Here is a 15,436-nt window from a genome sequence, read left to right as displayed (position 1 = left end):
CTCTCTCTCTCTCTCTCTCTCTCTCTCTCTTTCTCTTTCTCTTTCTCCCCCCCCCCCCTCTCTCATACACACACACACAATTGATATGGCCATATGTGCCACTCATTATGCTAAGCACTTTACAATTACTATCTAATTTGATCTTCACAACAATCCTGGGAGGAAGGTGTTCTTATCATTCCTGTTTTACAGATAAAGAAACTGAGGTAAACATAGGTTAAATGACTTGTCCAGGTTTCCACAGCTAATAACTGTCTGAGGGCAAACTTGAACTCAGGTCTTTCTGACTTCAGGCCCAGGGCCTTATCCATTTCACTTCCTAGCTGTCCCAAATCCATCTGTTTAAATGACTGCAGCACTGCCAAATCATTGATGAAGGGGGAAAGTTGTACATAGGAGAGAAATCATTCAGGTATGGTACTATACTCACTATTAGAGATTTCAAGAGGCCTCTTCCTACTCTATGATTGTATTAGAAAGGGCCCTGATAGATCTCAATACCTGGTGGACGTCTGAACTTGTTCTAGACTTATAGAGAGAAAATGAGCAGGATACTTTATCTAGCTCCTTTGGGATTCTTAATGATGAAAAATGCCCTGAGATCTTGGGGGACTAATTGCTTCACTGAAATATAAAGAATTTGTATCATTATATCATCAATGAAAATAATGCTACTCTTGGCATCCTACCATATCCATATCTGAGTACAAAGTAACTGTATGCTAAAATTTTATTATCTTGTATTTTCCAGGGTCCAGAAAGCAGAGAAGTGGTAAATACAAGGGAAATGACTGATACAATCTCTCTGTAGCCTTGCAAATGCTTTCTAAAATTGTTGGGCTGCAACATAATCTTTATCTGATTAATTTGATGCAAAGATTCCCCTCCCCCATTCCACTCCTTCCCTTCTTATCATAGATTCATTAATTTTATTAGTTCAAAAGCTTTTTCATTTTCACATAATCAAAATTATCTATTGAGATTGTAAGTTCTCTGAGGGCAGGGACTTTCTTTTGCTTCTGTTTTGTATCTCAGCCCTTAGCACATAGTAGGCACTTAACAAATGTTTATTGAATGTATTCAATTCAATTTTATCTTCTGTAATTGCTTCTTATTTATAGGAGCTTATATTCTAATGAGGGAAGATAAAACATAAAGAGGAAATAGAAAGGAACAGGGTGTAATACTACAGCAACATGGTCTTGAGATGTCTAGAAACTGAGGTGGAGGCCTGGATCCAAGCACAGTAAGTTGAAAGCTTACCTATCAGTGCCCAGGGTGATTCCAGGGGTAAAGTGACCACGCTCTGTTGGCTAATATGCATTGGGGTGGGGTGGGGTATGATATATCATAATTCAAAAACACAAAGCAAATAAAATATGTGGTCACCAAAGTAACTTTTTGTCTATTTAAAAATACACAAGTAGATACATTTGTGTGTGTAAATAAAGTTTTATTAAAAAAGATATATATGTCCTATATGTGTGTGTAAAACAAATTATATATATACACACATGTTTATATACATATGTATGTTTTATATATTTATTACACAGCAACATTATTTTGATGATTGTGCCTTTGTAATATAGTTCAAGATCTTGTATTGCTAGCTCTGCTTCCTTCCTTTTTTTTCCATCAACCCCCTTCATATTTTTTTTTACCTTTTTTTCCCTTCCACATGAATTTTATTATTAGTACTCTAAAGTGATTCTTTGACAATTTGATTGGTATGGCACTGAATAAGTAAATAAATTAGGCAGCATTGTCATTTCAATTAAATTGGCTCAGCTTACCCATGAGGAATAAATACTTTCTAATTATTTAAATCTGTGTTTATTTGTATTAAGGATATTTTATAATTGCATTCATAGAGTTTCTATGTGTGTCTTGGCAGGTAGACTCCCAAGTATTTTATACATTCTACTGTTACTCCAAATGGAATATCACTTTTTCATATCTCTTCCTTCTGGTGTGTGTTCTTAACATACAGAAATATAGATTTCTGTGAGTTTTTTTCATCTCTTACAACTTTGCTTAAGTTAATTGTTTAAATTAATTTTAGCTGATTCTCTAGAGTTCTTTAAGGAAGCCATCATCTCACCTGCAAAAAGCAATGGTTTTGTTTCCTCATTTATTCTTATTCACTCAAATTCATTTTCTTGTCTTATTGCAAAGGCTAATATTTCTAGTATTGATAATAATGAACACTCTTGCTTTATGTCTGGGTTGGAAGGTTCTAGAGTTTATCCCCTTTACAGATAATGTAGGCTCTTATTTCTTCAGTAGATCTTCATTTAATATAATTTTTGTTGCATTGTGGTATGTAAAATATGAATTTAATATTTCTGTTTTTCTGCATTTGTTTGTGTGTGCTTTATCACCTGACACATGGTCAATTTCTTGTGATGTCTGTACGCACAGCTCGGGTGTGTGTCTGTGTGTGTGTGTACACATATACATATATAATCCTTTCTATTTCTATTTGATAATCTCCAGAGTTGTCATATCTAACTTTAAAAAAATGTCCATTCATGTCCTTCATTTCCTTTTTGTTTATTGTTTTGTTAGACTTTTTTTTTTAATCTAAGGATGTAAATGGGATGCTCCACTATTGTTTTTATTATCTATTTCACTTAGTATCTCATTTAATTTCTTTAAATATTTGCTTGCTATTCCATTTTGTTCATATGTTTATTATTGACAACTCATTGTCTCTTAAATCTTTCAGCAAAATGTAATTTTGCTATTTGTTTCTTTTAATTAAGTCTATTTTTGCTTCTGTTTTAGATCATGATTCCTTTCCCTGTCTTTTTACTTTAACTAAAGCAGAATAGATCTTATTCCAATTCCACATTTAACTCTGTAAGGATCATTTCATTTGTTTCTCATAAGCCATATACTACTGGAGGGAATCCATTCTATTTCTTCTTTGCCTCCTGGTTCTAAGTCTGAGTAGTTTTCTTTTAGGATTTTTTTTGAAATATGAAATCTAGACTCTTGGAGGGGATGGTAACGATAGTCTGATGATCCTTATATAGTCTCTCCTAATCCATTTTCCAGGTCAGTTGTTTTATCTATGAAATACTTAAAATTTTCTTCTATATCTTCACTCTTTTGACTTTCTTTTAATATTTCTTGTTATTTCATGAAGTCATTAGCTTCTATTTGGTTCACTCTAATTTTTAGAGAGCTTGTGGCATGGGCAAGTTTTTGTACTCCTTGTGCCAAGCTTTTAATTGCTTTTTCAATTCTTTCTTCCCTAACTCTAATTTCTTTTCCAGTTTATTTTTGCCCTCTAACACTCTTCTTTCATTTATTAAAAAAAAGCTTTTAAAACTCTTGCTTAATGTCTTTTAGGAAATCTAGTTGAATTTGTGCCCAAGCTGTGTTTTCCTTTGAGTTTTTGATTGTAGATGGTTTTTTTTTTTTATCTTTTTCTGGGTTTGTAACTTGAGTACCCCTGTCACCATAAGGTTGTTTTATTTTTTATGGTGGGATTCAAGTTTTTGCTCAATCTTCCAGCCTACATTTTTATTTTGGACTTTATATTAAAGCCAGGTTCTTCACTCTTCTGGAAGGAAGGTCTGGACTGGTTCTATTTATACTTTCTTAGAGTATTGAATGTTATGGTTTTCCCCCTGAGATCTCAGGGAGCTTTCAATTGTCTCACAGTGGTCTGACCCAAGACAAAAATCTGATCATCAACCTTCCTTCCTCATATAATCCCTTAGTCTGAGTTCTTCAAGTTTCTGCCCTGGGTTTGGGATAGCAAAACTGTTGTGATCTTGTACATGGTTGGAAGTTACAGTAGACTGTTACTGGACTCAAAAACTATTAGCCAACTAGAAAACTCTGCTGATTGAAAGGAATAACCTATAGCCTTTCCTTTGGTCTTGGATCTCCACCCTGGTTATTCCTTTAAAGGATTCAAATTACACTAAAAACTAAAACTGAGACCCTATGCCACTCCTGGTGTCTGAGTCACACAGCTCTCCTCTAAAACTGCCTTCTTCTGAACTTGTTCTTCAATAGACAGTCTAGGGCCCAGGGCTATTCCTACTTCATGAATGCTACCTCTGATTACATTGAACTCCTGAACTGGAATTGAGTCGTTAGCAACAAAGCTACCAGTTGGCATCTACTCCCATAGCCTGCATGAGGTTGTGGTGCCCTAAATGGGACTGGGATCTCATCTTACCCACCGTACAGATTGTATCCTCTTTCAGGCCCTATTAACTGGAATGCCCTCCACATAGGGGTCCTTGCCACACTTAGTCAATCAATCAATAAATATTTACCTACTATGTGTTAGATACTGTGTTAAGTGGTAGAGATATAAAAAAAAAGGCAAAAGACAATTCCTGTCCTCAAGGGTTAGATTTATCTAATTCTGAGTGAGTAAAATTGAGCACCCCCCCCCAGTATTAGTTTTACTATTTCCTCCTGTAATTTATTTAAATTTTCCTTTAAGAATTTGTGTGCTACACTCATTTGGGTATCTTACCCTACAGGAAAGTAGGGGGGAAGGGGATAAGAGGGGGGATGATAGAAGGGAGGACAGATTGGGGGAGAGGGTAGTTAGAAGCACATACATTTGAAAAGTGACAGGGTCGGGGTGGCCAGGTGGCTCAGTGAGTAAGAGCACCAGCCTCAGAGTCGGGATGACCTGGTATCGAATCCGGGCTCAGATACTTACCACCACACCCAGAGATAACTGGCCGTGTAATCTTGAGCAAGTTACTTAACTCCAATTGCTTTAAAAAAAAAGAAAAAAAAAGAAAAGTGACAGGATCAAAGTAGAAAATAGAGTAAGTGGGGGGTGGGATAGGATGGAGGGAAATATAGTTAGTCTTTCATAATATAACTACTATGGAAACGTTTTGCATAACTACACATGTACAACCTAAATTGAATTGCTTATCTTTCCAGTGGAGGTGGGTGAGGAGGGAAGAAGGGAAAGAATCTGGAAATCAAAGTTTTTAAAACAAATGTTAAAAAAAAATTTGTTTTTACATGCAACTGGGAAATAAGATATACAGGTACTGGGGTATAGAAATCCATCCTGCCCTACAAGGAAGTTGGGGGGTATGGAGGAGGATATAAGAGAGAGCAGATTGAGATCTCTTTCAGGTGATAACCAGTGGATTCTTTCAATTTTTACTTTACCTTCTGGTTCTAGGATATTAAGGAAATATTTCTCAACAATTTTTTGAAATGTGATATATAAGTTCTTTGTTCAATCATGGCTTTCAAATAGTGTAATTCTTATGTTTTCTATCCTTGATCTATTTTCCAGGTCAGTTGTTTTTCTGATGAAATATTTCATATTTTCTTCTATTTTTCATTCTCTTGATGGTTTTAGTGTTTCTTGATATCTCATGGAGTCATTAGCTTTCTCTTACCAATTCTAATTTTTAAGGAATTATTTTTTCAGTGAGGTTTTGTATCTCCCCCCCCCCATTTAGCCAATTTTGGTTTTCAAGGTGTTATTTTCTTCAGAAATTTTTGTCCTTTTACTAAGCTATTAATTGTCCTTTTCTTAATTTCCTTTCATTGCTCTCATTTCTTTACCTAATTTTCCCTCTACAACTCTTATTTGACTTGAAAAAAAATTTTTTTTATCTCTTCTAGGAACTCTTTTTGGGCTTTTGTCCAATTCACATTTTTCCTTTAAGTTTTTGCTTGTAACTGTTTCGACTTCATTGCCATCTTCTGAGTTCATGTTTTGATCTTTCCTTTTACCACAGGAATGTTTTATGATCAGGTTTTTTTGTGGTGGTTGTTGTTTGCTCGTTTTTCTACCCTATTTCTTGATTTTGAACTTTATGTTAAAGTTAGGCTTTGTTCCCAGTTGGGGGGTAGGGGTGGGGCACTGTCTCAATCTTCAGGTTTTTTCACACTGCTGTGTTCAGTTTGCGATCTGACGAGAGGTGTGGTCATAGCTCTCCTGGTCTGTACTCTATTCCTTACCCATGAAGGGCTCTTGATCCCTGGGACTAGAAGTAATACTGTTTCTGAGGGCTCTCACTCCTTCTTGACCAAAAGTACTCCTCTCCACCCTTGAACTACGATCCAGAAATGGGTATAGACAATGGAATTGTCATACAATGTTTGCTTCTGCATTCAATGCTATCATAGAGGTCCCCCATAATCTCTCTCTGACCAGTTTCTAGGTCCTCTTACCATTGCTGGCTTGAGAGTTCCTGAAGCTGCTGTTGCTTCTGTCACCACCACCTAGTCCTACCACTGCTGTTTCATTCATATGGGCTCCTGCTCAGTCTCCCCCCGCTGTGTCACAGTTCTCTTCTTCTGACCTCCTCAGTGTCTTGAATTGGAAGAATGTCTTATTCTAACCTTTTGTTGGTTCTGACACTCAAAGATTCAATTTGAGGTTTTATTTTAAAGTTGTTCAGAGGAGAATGTTGAGACAGCCCAGTTGAGTGCTTTCTCAACTCTGCTATCTTGGTTCTGCCGCCAGAATCTCTGCATTTTTGAAAGGAATGCCTGGGCTAATCTTTTGTCCTCTTGGGTCCTTCTGCTTCTTTTATGGAGCATTGTATTCTTCTAGGATCTCAGGGACAGCTCAAGCTTCTAGTGCTTTCAGTCATTTGATAAAGGGCAAAGGCTAGTCCAGAGGTGGGGAACCTGTGACCTTGAGCCCACATGTGGCTCTCTAGGTCCTCAAGTGTGACCCTTTGACTGAATCCAAACTTCATAGAACAAATTTTGAACAGAATACAATTCAGAACAGAACAGCCTTGAGGCCACAGTTTCTCCACCCCTGGTAGTCAGTTCCTTTTGTTCTGAGTTCTACAGTTTTCTGACCTGTGTTTGGGTTGAAGCAACATTACTATGGCTTGTCCCAGGTTGGAAGTGCTAGTAGACTACTCCTTGACTCAGCCACTCTCAGCCACCTAGTATTCTCTGCAGGTTCAGTAACAGAATTGCAGACTTCCTTTTGGTCTAGATTCATTTAATTCAATAATTATTTATTCAATAATCATCTGTTATTCATTTATAGGCTTCCAACTTGGGTGGAAGTTGGAACTTGGACCTCTTTGGCTCTTTAGATCAGATCCACACAGCTATTGAAAATAATTTAAGATTATTTCTGAACATAATCCAAGATTAATACATAGTCTAGGTCCCAGGAATCACTCTTCATCCTGGAGTAAAACCCCTAGGCATTGGTCCCATCCTTAACCCACGCTGGGTCCATGACATTGAACTAGTTAGTGAATGATGGACCTGTCAGTTAGAACCTATCCCTATAGCCTTCAGAAGGTCATTATGCCCATATATGGGCCTCATCTTATTCTCACCTACAGACACTCCTCTTTTAGTTCCTGTGACGAAATGCTCCATGTGGTGCATCCCTGGCCAGACCTTCTTCTCTGCTTCCCTGCGCTCATCTGGGCACAGCGATATGACTCAATGTCATTGCTCCTTGGATTTCCTGAGCAGGGCTTGGTCTACTACATTTTCTAGATCTTTATGGAGGAGTCATGTTGAGTGGCTTCTCTGTACTCTTTCCTCCTACTTTACCACCTTTGTCAATTCTTCTCATTCTGAAAAGGGAGTCTGCTGATTTTGGCATACCATATTTGATTATAAGAAATCAGAACTAAATCTTTACCCACATGTTAGAAACACTCAGCTGAAGTGAAACAACATTATTATAAGAAAGAGCTCTAAAGCAATTAAGAGCCAGGATACCTTGGCAATCCTACTGACTAACTACTTCACCATGGTCTTTACTACTCTTAGACCTAGTTACCCTATCTATAAAATTAGAGATTTCAACTAGATGATCTTTAAGGTTGCTCCAAGTTCTAAAATACTGTGAATCATAGTATTATAGAATTATCTGGGATCTAAGAAATCAAGTCATTAAACCTTTACCCAAAACAGAGGGAGTGTTGGTGAATGATTTTTTTTTGTTTTCAGATGCTTGTGCACTCAACCTCTGAAGCTGAGATGCAGCAAAGTATGAGTAGATTCTCTGCTGTTTGTGCTCATTTTAACCTAACAATTAACACCAAGCAGACAGAGATGTTCCATCAGCCAGCATCACATCATCCACACATGGGACCACCAAGTTATAGCAAATGGAGAAGTTCTGAATACTGTGGCTAAGTTCACTTATCTTGGCAATATACTTTCCAGAGATGTACACGCTGATAATGAGGTTGATTCATACATTGCCAGAGCTAGCTCAGTGTTTAGGAGGCTCCAAAGGAAAGTATGGGAGAGAAGAGGATTAGATTGAATACCAAACTTAAAGTCTACAGAGCCATTGCACTGACTTCATTGTTGTATGCCTGTGAAACCTGGACAGAATACCAGTACCATACCAGGAAATGGAATTACTTTCATTGGAATTATCTTAGGAAGATCATCAGGCAGGATAAGGTACCAGACACTGAGGTCCTTTCTTGAGTTAAACTGCTAAGCAATCAAACTGTACTGCAGAGAGTTCAACTCTGATGGACTGGCCATGTTGTTCAAATGCCAAATGTGGACTTGTCTAAAAGACTATTTCATGGAGAACTCACACAAGGCAAATGCTCACGTGGTGGTCAGAAAAAGCAATACAGGCTCCTCCCCCTCCCCCCAGCAGGGATGGCAGCAGTACAGATGTGGTTGTTCTCCTGTGCTTGATGAGGTCAGGCTTGGGAAGTGCAGCCCCCCAAGTGGCAGAGAAAGAGTTTTCACCAGACTGCCAAAGGGATTCGTGCCTGGAAGAAAGTCAAGGGCCCCTCCTGATGGACAGAGGACCAGCCCTGAAGACAGGACACCCCCCTCCCCCATTTCTGCCCTGTCTCCTGCATAGCCTAGAAGGGTGACCCTGAGCAAGTCGCAGCCTCTGGCATCACCAGGACACTCACAAGGCCTGGCAGGTCTGTAATGTACAATGTATCCAGGTGGAGGAGAGATACCCACCTCCATGAATTCCTATCCAGACCCTCCTCTGCTACTGACAACAACCCTGGGGAAAATACCTTGTAAATCTGAACCTGCCATTTTAGCTGGAGTTTGTGATCTGTGTGGAAGAGTCTGGGGGACTTCTTATCATCCCCATTAAATAGATTGGAAAACTGAAAAAAAAAAAAAAAGCAATACAAGGACACTCTCAAGGTCTCTCTTCAGAACTTTGGAATTGATTGCATGACATGAGAGACACTGGCAAAGGACTGCCCAGCATGGCATTACATCATCAGAAGAGGTGTTGAGCTCTAGGAACAAACCAAACTGAAGTGGCTCAAAAGAAACGCGAGGTGCACAAATGTAGAGAATCCACCCCAAATGTTCACATGCACTATTTGTGCTCAGTCTGTAGTAGAGCATTCCAAGCTCGTATTGGTCTCATCAGCCACAGTTAGACATAATGTAACTTGACTCTAACATAGAGTAATGCCATTTTGGTCGTCTTCAAGAAGGAAGGACAACAACCAAGCAACCCAAAATAGAAGTAATGTCTATGGTCTCCAGTGATAGGAGAGGGAATGGATTATTCCATAAGGTAGCTCATTCCATTTTTGCAAAATTCTGTAAGATTTCCATTTTGTAGTAGCAGCAGCAGTAGTATAGTAATTGATACATTTTTTCTGAGTCAAAATCTGTTTCCCTATAATTTCTTTTTTTTTTCCAAGTTGTTTATTTTTAGTTTTCAACATTCATTTCCATGAGATTTTAAGTTACAAATTTTCTCCCTGTCTTTCCCCTATCCCCACCCAAGATAGTGAGCCTACTTCCCCCAATCTGTTCTCTCTTATATCCTCTCCCATTCTCCCCATAACTTTCTAGTAGGGCAAGAGGGATTTCTATACCACAATGCCAGTATATCTTATTTCCCAGTTTCATGTAAAAAAAACAATTTTTTATCATTTGTTTTTAAAACTTTGATTTCCAGATTCTTTCCCTTCTTCCCTCCTCACCCCCCCCCAACTAGGAAGACAAGCAATTCAATATAGGTTGTACATGTGTAGTTAGGCAAAACATTTCCATAGTAGTTATATTGTAAAAGACTATGTTTCCCTACCCCATCCCCCACTTATTCTATTTTCTACTTTGATCCTGTCCCTTTTCAAAAGTATGTGCTTCTAACTACCCTTTTCCCCAATTAGCCCTCCCTTCTATCATTCCCCCTCTTATCCCCTTCCCTGCTACTTTCCTGTAGGGTAAATTGATTGAGTGTGTATGTTATTCCCTCCTTAAGCCAAATCCAATGAGAGTTTCACTCATTCCCTTTCACCTTCCTGCTCTTCCCCTCCATTGTAACAGTTTTCTCTTGCTTCTTTTATATGAGGTAATTTACCCTATTCTATCTCTCCCTTTCTCCTCCCAATATATTTCTTTCACCTCTTAATTTTATGTTTTAGATATCATCCCTTCATATTCAACTCATTCTATGCCTTCTGTCTATGTATAGATGTATACACATATAAACACACTCATATACATATTTATATACACATATACCCTGCTATATATACATATACAGGTATGTATACATATACATATATATATATGCATACATATATGTATTCCTGTCAACTATCCTCATACTGAGAAAAAAGTCTCATGAGTTACAATGATCATTTTTCCATGTAGGAATGTATATAGTTTAACTTTAATAAGTTCCTTATGATTTCTTTTTTCTTTTTACCTTCTCTTGCTTCTTGTATTTGAAAGTCAAATTTTCTTGTTCAGCTCTGTTTTTTTTTCATCAAGAATGCTTGAAAGTCCTCTATTTCATTGAATGACCATATTTTCCCCTGAAGCATTGTACTCAGTTTTGCTGGGTAGATGATTCTTGGTTTTAATCCTAGCTCCTTTGACCTTGGGAATATCACATTCTAAATCCTTTGATCCCTTAATGTAGAAGGTGCTAGATCTTGTGTTATCCTGATTGTGTTTCCACAATATTCTAATTGTTTCTTCCTGACTGCTTGTGATATTTTTTCCTTGACCTTGAAACTCTGGAATTTGGTTATAATATTCCTAGGAGGTTTCTTTTTGGAATCTTTTTCAAGAGGCGATTGGTGAATTCTTTCCACTTCTATTTTGCCCCTTGGTTCTAGAATATCAGGGCAATTTTCCTTGAGAATTTCTTGAAGGATGATTTCTAGGCTCTTTTTTTGATCATGGCTTTCAGATAGTACAAAAATTTTTAAATAATCTCTCCTGAATCTATTTTCCAGGTCAGTGGTTTTCCAATGAGATATTTCACATTGCCTTCTATTTTGTCAATTTGTTTGGATCTGTTTTATAGTATCTTGATTTCTCATAAAGTCATTAGCTTCCATTTACTCCAATCTAATTTTGAAGGAATTATTCTCTCAGTGAGTTTTTGAAATTCCTTTTCCATCTGGGCAATTCAGCTTTTTAAGGCATTCTTCTCCTTATTGACTTTTTGGGCCTCTTTTGACATTTGAGTTAGTCTATTTTTTAAGGTGTTATTTTCTTCAGTCAGGCTGTTGACTCTCTTTTCATTATTTTCTTGCATCATTCTCATATCTCTTCCCAATTTTTCCTTTACTTCTCTTACTTGATTTTCAAAATCCTTCTTGAGCTCCTCCATGGCCTGTAGCCAATTCATCTTTTTCTTGGAAGCTTTTGATGCAGGAGTTTTGCCTTTGTTGTCTTCTTCTGGTACCATGTTTTGATCCTTTTTGTCCCCAAAAAAGATTCTATGGTCTGACTACACTTCCTCTGTTTGCTCATCTTGCCAGACAATTATTTAACTTTTGAGCTCTTTGCCACAGTAGAACTCTGCTTCCAGAGTGGAGAGGGCTGTGTTCCAAATTGCTGGGGTTTTTGCAATTGTTGTCAGAGCTGCTGTCAGAGCTATGAGGAGGGCACCCTCTATAGACACCACAAGCTCTGACACACTAGCATTCCTCACCCCAAGACTACTATACAAGACTGTGACCCAGATCCAAGCAAGTTAAAGCAGGAGCAATTACCCTCTGAATGGTCTCTTGGTCCCCCTATGCTCTGTAAGCCAGGAGCTCTCGAGGCAGCTACATGGCAGCAGTTGCTGCCCCCAGACCTCAACCACCTGTTCTGCCCCAGAGGAAGGGATTGTACTCTTCTCTCACCCACTTCCAACAGGGTTCCCTACTGAGCTTTTGCTTTCTCTTTGGCGTTTATGGGTTGAGAAGTCTGGAAACGACCATAGCTGCCAGTGATTCACTTTCCCAAAGTCTGCTTCCACTGGTCTCGGCCATGAGTCTGGGCCAGCATGATTCATGCAGGACTGTGCTCGGCTCCCAGCCTGGCATGATAGACCCTTCCTGTTGGCCTGCCAGGCTGCCTTCAGCAGGAGATTTGTTTCTCTCTGTCACTGTGGATTCTGTAGCTCTAAAACTTGTTTAGAGTTATTTTTTTACAGGTATTGGAGGTGACTGGAGTGGGGGCTCAAGCAAGATCCTACTTTTACTCTGCCATCTTGGTTCCACCCCTCTTCCCTATAATTTCTTATCCATTGATTCTAGTCCTACTGTCTGGTCTAAAAAGAACAGTCTAATCCCTCTTCAATGTGCTATCCATTCATGTATTTGAAAAATAAAGAATTTGAAGACTTAAGACTAAAGTTTTCTCTTCTGAGCTTGGTTTTCACAAAACAAAACTTTAAGAGAGAAATAAAAATTACAATATGAAAAATACATTTTACTGTTTCTTCTTATTTGTTATTTTAAATAAATTATATTTGATAAATATGCTGCTCTATTAATATCTAATCTTACCCTTCTTTTTAAGGTCCAACTTGAGCCCCAGCTTTCCCATAATATTCTATCATACAGTGATTTCTCCTATCTCTGCCAACATTTAGAATCACACATTTGACACTTTAGCAAAGATGCCTGTATTGTTCTATTATATTTCATGTGCATGCATGTCTTGTCTCCCCTACTACTTAACTCCATGAGGACAATGACTATGTTTTTCCTTGAGCCAAGTACAAAGTAGAAACTTAGTAGATATTTGTTCATTAATTGATCCATGTTGTATATATAAACCTAGCTGGGAAAAAGGTAAATGGTGATAATAATAAATGAAATCAATCTGAGCCATTTCCAGCATTATGGAAGTGATAGTCTCTGTATTATACACCCTGGCCAGCCTGTATCTGGAGTACTGTGTGCTATTCAAGGGAGGCAAGATACTAAGTCGACTCCATGAGAGTTGGAGTTAAGAAGACCCAAGTTCAAACCTTACCTTTGATCCTTAGAGGTTATATAACTTAGGGAAGTTATTTAATTTCCCTAAGCTTCACTCTCCCTGCTTATAAAATTAGATTTTACATTAGATTAGATATTACAATACCTACCTCTCAGGGTTATTTTGAGGATCAGGTGAGATGGTTCATATAAAGGGATAGAGAACAGATTTATGATTTTATTGTGATAGGGAACTTCTAGATGAAGAAGTTCACTTTATCAAAGCAGCCTCTTCTCTACAACTTATCTAGAGAATTGTCTATAGTACTGAGGGGTTAAATGACTTATTCAGGGTCACAAAGTCAGTATAGATCAAAGGTGGGATTTGAACTCAGATCTGCCTGATTCCTAGGCTAACTTTGTATATCCACTATCCCATGCTGCCTCTTAAACTTTTGCCTAAATATCAGTTGTTATTAGTTAGTTTGGATGACAGCATTTTAGGTTGGACATTGATGTATCTGAGTGCATCCAAATGAGATGAGCCAAAATGGGGAAGGGCCTAGAGATCATGTTTTATTGGGATTACTTGAAGGAAATGGGTATGTTTAGCTTAGAGAGGAAAAGAGTTTGTGGGATGGGGCAGGATATGAGAGCTATGTTCAAGCATTTGAAGAGTGTCATGTGGAAAAAGAATTAGACCTCTTTTTGGTCCCAGAGGATAGAACTAGAAACAATAAGAGTTACTGTAGAGAGGCAAATTTAGGCTTGATGTAAAGAAAATCCTTTCTAATGATTCCTAGATGAAATTTTAATAAGCTGCCTTGAAAAGTAATGAGTTTTCCCTCACTAAGAGTTTTCAAGCAAAAATTGGTTGACTCCCCCCCCACTCCCCCGCCTTGGGAATGTTATAGAGTAGATTATTATACAGTTAGGGTTGGACTACATTATTGGTTCCCAATGGTTTTTTGTTTGGCAAATCCCTTTCAACAACAACAGTAACAAAATGTATTGTGAACCGCAATACAATTTAATATACTATTATAATAAGGATTCTTTTAGGTTTATTCAATATATGCTTACAGTAGCCACAATGATAATTTCCCCCAAAAAACTCCAAATTAAAATTTCTATTATATATTTCTAATTATTAAATAGAAAATGCTATTCTACCTATAATTAGGAAAACTTTAAAAATTATAAAACTAATGATTAATATGTATATTGGAACATTCTGTAAGAATTTTAAGAAGTAATTCAACAAGACCTCATATGTTTATAATTATCTGTAAGATTTCATATTAAATTTCTTTATTTTATAATTTTTGAATATGAGTAACACTTTGATTAAATGAAGTATGGCTTAGAAGATGTTTAACATAATATGATATTCATATATATGCTTAATTTTTATGTTGGACTCCTTTACTTGAATAAAAGTTTGCAGTATTTGGCAATACCAAACTGTCTTAAATCTGGCTCCACATTAAATTTATTTCTACATTTTGTTTTAAACCAATAGTGAAAATGCTTGCTTATTCAAATATGTTTTAGAATATGGTGGGATAATTTTACAAGCTCTCTTACTGAGAAATAGAAATTTATTAAAATATTATCCACTCATATATTTAGCCAATAGATGAAAATGAATGGTTAGGTGTGGTATAAAAAGTTTTTCTATTGAACTAATTACAAGTGCTTTATTAAATGAAAATTTTAAAACCTGAACATTGTACTTCATGAAGGCACATTACAAAATTGCCTGGAAATATCTAAAATAGATGGAAAAGTATACCTCAAGAAAATCTACAGAACATCACCAAAAAGAAACCCCAAAGTTAGCTCACTATAGCCTGAGAGAGGAAGTTTGACTCAGTGCCCAATGGGGGTGGGGAATGGGATTTTCTAGCAAATGTGGAAAAGTGGTGAGAAGAAAAAGGAGATGTAAATGAAACAGGAAAGGATCAGAAGAGAGGAAAAGAAAGAAGGGGAAAAGTAGGGACAGGCCTGCTAAAATCTAAAAATCTTTACAAGGAATTTTGAATTGATGTACAAAGAACCCTAAATAAAAAAGAAAACACCCTATAACAAATATTCTGTGTCTGGTATACAAAAGAAACATGGAATAGGAAACACACACACACACATATATATATGTGTGTATGTATATATATATATATAAGATAAAAATTTTAAATGTGCAAAAAGAAATCAAAAACATATATATCACATTATCATAATTAACACTGCAGAAAATATTCACTGTA

At 37.1% G+C, this 15,436-nt stretch overlaps 1 long non-coding RNA gene across 2 annotated transcripts in view; it reads left to right on the top strand.

The window, feature by feature from the left end:
- The window catches only part of LOC138141895 (uncharacterized), a 104,453-nt gene that overhangs the window by 67,864 nt on the left and 21,153 nt on the right, over positions 1–15,436 (top strand). The window contains exons 3-4 of one of the 2 annotated variants that reach the window (XR_011163301.1): positions 1,122–1,246; positions 7,951–9,253. The exons of the other annotated variant lie outside the window; for it this stretch is intronic. This is a non-coding gene — a long non-coding RNA (uncharacterized lncRNA). Of the gene's footprint in view, positions 1–1,121; positions 1,247–7,950; positions 9,254–15,436 lie in introns of those variants that run through there. 2 annotated transcript variants of the gene reach the window in all.

Source organism: Petaurus breviceps, unplaced genomic scaffold (assembly GCF_028583685.1).
Source record: "Petaurus breviceps papuanus isolate PSGF00001 unplaced genomic scaffold, PetGlider_PUasm1.0 90504, whole genome shotgun sequence".
Lineage (NCBI taxonomy): Eukaryota > Metazoa > Chordata > Mammalia > Diprotodontia > Petauridae > Petaurus > Petaurus breviceps.
Note: the sequence above shows the minus strand (reverse complement) of the source record. Positions and strands in the feature narration are given on the sequence as shown.